Raw genomic sequence first — 4,971 nt, forward strand, 5'->3', positions numbered from 1 at the left:
TATACAGATTTAATGCAATCCCCATCAAAATCCCAATGGCATTTTTAAAAGAAATAGAACAAAAAATCATCAGATTTGTATGGAACCACAAAAGACCCCGACTAGCCAAAGTAAACCTAAGAAGAAACAATACTGCTGCAGGAATCACACTCCCTGACATCGGCTTATACTACAGAGCAACAATAATCAACACAGCATGGTACTGGCAGAAAAACAGACCCACAGACCAATGGAATAGAATTGAAAACCCAGAAATAAACCCACATAAATATGGACAGATAATTTTCGACAAAGGAGCCAATACCATGCACTGGAGAAAAGAGAGCCTCTTCAATAAATGATGCTGGGACAATTGGAAAGCCACATACAAAAGAATGAAACTCGACTGCTATCTGTCACCATGTACCAAAATTAACCCAAATGTATCAAAGACATGAGACAATAAACTGCATAGAAGAAAACACAGATAATAAGCTTATGGACCTTGGGTTCAAAGACAATATTATGAATTTGACCTCAAAGACAAGGGAAGTAAAAGCTAAAATAAATGAATGGGACAGTATTAAACTAAAAAGCTTGTGCATAGCAAAAGAAACCATCGACAAAATAAAGAGGCAACCAAGCAAATGGGAGAAGATTTTTGCAAACAACGCCTCCAATAAGGGGTTAATTTCCAAAATATATAAGGAACTCTTACAACTCAACAACAAAAAAACAAACAATCCAATTAAAAAATGGGCAGAAGACCTGAAGAGACATTTCTCAAAAGAGGACATACAAATGGCCAATAGAAATATGAAAAAGTGCTCAACATCACTAATCATCAGAGAAGTACAAATAAAAGCCACAATAAGATACCATCTCATACCTGTTAGAATGGCTGTCATCAATAAGACGTGTAGTAACAAGTGTTAGAGAGGTTGTAGAAAAAAGGAAGACGCATACCCTGCTGGTGGGAATGTTAACCGATGCAGCCACTAAGAAAAACAGTATGGAGACTCCTAAAAAAAATTAAGAATAGAGTTACCCTATGACCCAGCAATCCCTCTTCTGGGTATCTAACCCCAAAATTTAAAAACATTTATCTGTAAACATGTATGTACCCCTATGTTCATTGTAGCATTATTCATGGTGGCCAAGACAGGGAAACAACCAGTGTCCTTCAATAAATGATTGGATAAAGAATATATTGCACATATACACAATGGAATATTACTTGGCCATAAGAAATGATAAAATACTGCCATTTGTGACAACATGGATGGATCTTGGGTTTATCATGCTAAGTGAAATAAGTCAGACAGATAAAGTTGAGAACCATATGATTTCACTTATATGTGAGATATAAAACTGAAAGCAACAAATAAACAAGGCAAACAAAAACTCATAGACACAGACAACAGTTTAGTGGTTACTGGAGGGTAGGGGGGAAGAGAAGGGTGGTAGTATAGAGTAAAGGGAGCCAAACATATGGTGATGGAGAAACTGACTCTGGGTGGTGAACACACAATGAAATATATAGATGATGTATTATAGAATTTTACAGTTGAAACTTACATAATTTTATTAAATGATGTCACCCCAATAAATTTAATAAAAATAAAAATGAAAATATGTGCAGATAAATGATACTAATTACTATTATTTTAGTAAAATACATAAAAAAGTCATCAACATAAGGAATAAATATTTCAAATACACTATGATATTGAATAGGCAATAATATTTGTTCAGTGGAATTCAATTTAAGATATAAGTTATTGATAAAAACTAACCAGTTTTAACCTATTTCCTATAAATATGATTACTATGATAATATAAAGTTTAATCATTCTTTGTTTCAATAGGATGAGGTAAAATGTCTCAAAATTCTCATCTAACCCAAACTTGCAGAATTATAAAAAATAAATTTTTCTTGGACAAGATGATGCATAAAAGTTTTAAAATAATGCAGCAAATGTAATTATTTGGAATTATGCTTTTAATAAAAGTGTGGTGATTTTCTAAAACCTTACTGCATTTCTTTCCTTTTCTACGTCACCTTCAATTACCTTTTCCTATTCAAGCTACCGTTGGATTGCAGTACATACCTCAGTTTCCTTTTCCTCAAGTTCATTCTTTCTGCTATGGAAGTATTAGTTCATGTTCCAATTTATACATTTGACTGCAATTCCCATTTAAAAGACACTATTATAATCTCCTGGAAGTTTATTTTTCCTCTTATATATTGAGATCAATACTACATTAATACAGACTAAAGTCATATATAGTCTATCCCATTCAACTCCTTTTTTGCATCTTTTTCCATTTCAGAGTCTGTGTTGATAATGCATCTAATTAATTAATTTTTTCAGAATTCATTTTTTCTTGGCAATGGGTGAATTTAGCGTGATGAAGGAGATTCCTGGCTTCACAATGTTGTCTAAATTTTCAAAATCAAAAGAGGTAAGAGTATTAAAATGCATAACCTATTTTATAAGTCCTGTACCCAAATAGCAAAGTTTCAGAGGTAATTATGATTTCTAAGGCTGGATTCTACATATGATTATGTACGGTGAGTGGCCTCATTGTGGAAAGGTGACTATGTAAGGAAGTACATCTAATTCAGGAAAAAGTACTGACAAGCTAATTTGGCTTTATATTGGATTAGTCTTTCTCCATCCAACATTGCCAACACACATCCAACATATATAAGTGAGTTTAAAACTTCTGTAGGGAAGTGTAGTGTCTTTTATGTCTATTTTTAGACATGGCTGTAAAATACCAAATTTCTCTAGGGAAAAAAAGCACTGAACGTTTTACCATTCTTTCAAAGTCTCTCATCCTTGCATGTAGATTCAGCCTCTGAACACCCATCTATTACTTTGTCTCATCTCCATGATTACGCTTTTCAGTCTCTTTTGCTCACCATATATTGCTGGCATTTTATCCTCATTGTTTTCTCTAGCTTAGATTTTTCTACCTCCTAAGTCATGCCTTCTATGAAACCAAAAGTTTTATTTATTTTTCAGTTCAGTAAAATATAACTTTTTTATTAGAATTTATTGGGGTGACAAGGTTAGTAAAATTACATAGGATTCAAATGTACAATTCTGTAATACATCATCTATACATCACATTGTGTGTTCACCACTCAGAGTCAGTTCTCCTTCCATCACCATATATTTGACCCCCTTTACCCTTTTCTACTATTCCCTCCCCAAAAAGTTTTATTTTTAAATGAAATATAAAAATTCATGTAGCTGTGGTATTTTATACTTCCCAGCATGAAGGTTACAAGAAACTACCTGGGAACTGTATTCTGACTACATGGAAAACTTTATAGTGAACTGTGTAAGATCATGAATTCTGGAAATTGAGTCTAAGCTCTACTACCACCAGCTCTGTGTCCTTTGCCAAGTTACTAAAAGTTTTCTGTGCCTCATTTGCCTCAACTAATGAATAGAGGCAATAATCATCCTTCCTCATATGAATAATAAGAGAATTACTTGAAAACAATGCTTGAAAGCAGTATTTAAAAACAATATGCTTATAAGAGTGTTTGACACATAGGAAGCACTATATGAGGTCAGACAATTAAGTTTGCAAACTCATCCTAGAAAAAGTGCTACATGCCTCATTGCTGAGTATTACTACGGTCACCTTCAAAGTACTCCCCTTGAGAAGCTGTGTACCGACACCAGAGCCTACTCCACCCTTCAAAGCAATTTTGGGACACTTTTTCTGGAATGGCCATCAGAGCTGTGATTATTACCCTTGATGTCCTGAATATCATCAAAATGTCTTCCTTTCAGTATTTCCTTTATCTTTGGGTAAAGAAAGAAGTCACTGGGGGCCAGATCAGGTGAGCGGGGAGAGTGTTCCAGTACAGTTTTTTGTTTACTGGCTAAAAACTCCCTCACAGTCAGTGCAGTGTGAGCTGGTACATTGTCCTGATGCAAGAGCCATGAACTGTTGGCAAAAAGTTCAGGTCCCCTAACTTTTCCATGCAGCCTTTTCAGCACTTCAAAATAGTAAACTTGACTAACTGCTTGTCCAGTAGGTACAAATTCATAATGAATAATCCTTCTGACATCAAAAAATTTAGGAACATTGTTGCAAGAATTTTGTGAACTTAATTGTCCTACCTCGTAAAATTGTATGCTGTTAATATCATTGTCATTCACTTCAACCTTCCTTACAAATGTCTTACTACTCATTAGGAAATGCATTTTGGAATTCTGTAAAATATTTAAAAATGCTGCAACATGTATCTTATACTTTCCTATGCTTACAGCCTGTTTCTTTTAGATTTTTCTCCTGTCCCTATGACATTACTATCTAACAAGTATCTGTTTATTATTCAATTCTCAGCTCAAGCATCACAACCACTATGAAAAACTATTGATTTCCTTTTGTAGAAGTCCATATTCTTCCTTTGTGTCCTCATTGAAAGATATGGACTGTTTAATGAATACATATCTTTGAAAACTAATGAATCAGAGTTTAATTTCCCTGAATTAATTAGATATCTAAAATATATAAATTTTAATGCAGATGAAAATTCATTTGCCCTATTGCTTTTCAAGTGTACATCTGCAGGGGTAAATGGAGGGCAAGAATTAGGAAAAATGTAGAATCAATCTAGAAAAAAATGTTAAGAATCATTGTACCTTGATTTATAAGCTTCATTTGTTTTTTGTTTGTTTGTTTGTTTTTACTTTTTAATTAAATTGATTGGGGTGACATTTGTTAGTAAAATTATGTAGGTTTGAAGTGTACATTCCTATAATACATCATCTACATATTGCATTGTGTGTTCAGCACCCAAAGTTAATTCTTCTTCCGCCACCATATGTTTGACCCCCTTTACCTTCTTCATTTGTTTTTAATTAGGGCTTTACCTTCCTATGTTGAACTAAGCAAAGGTACATACCTGTTTGAGTTGCAGATTTGAAGAATTTTACTGTTCCTGAGAGAAGAAAATGGTCC

This window comes from Rhinolophus ferrumequinum, chromosome 11 (genome assembly GCF_004115265.2).
Source record: "Rhinolophus ferrumequinum isolate MPI-CBG mRhiFer1 chromosome 11, mRhiFer1_v1.p, whole genome shotgun sequence".
Classification (NCBI taxonomy): domain Eukaryota; kingdom Metazoa; phylum Chordata; class Mammalia; order Chiroptera; family Rhinolophidae; genus Rhinolophus; species Rhinolophus ferrumequinum.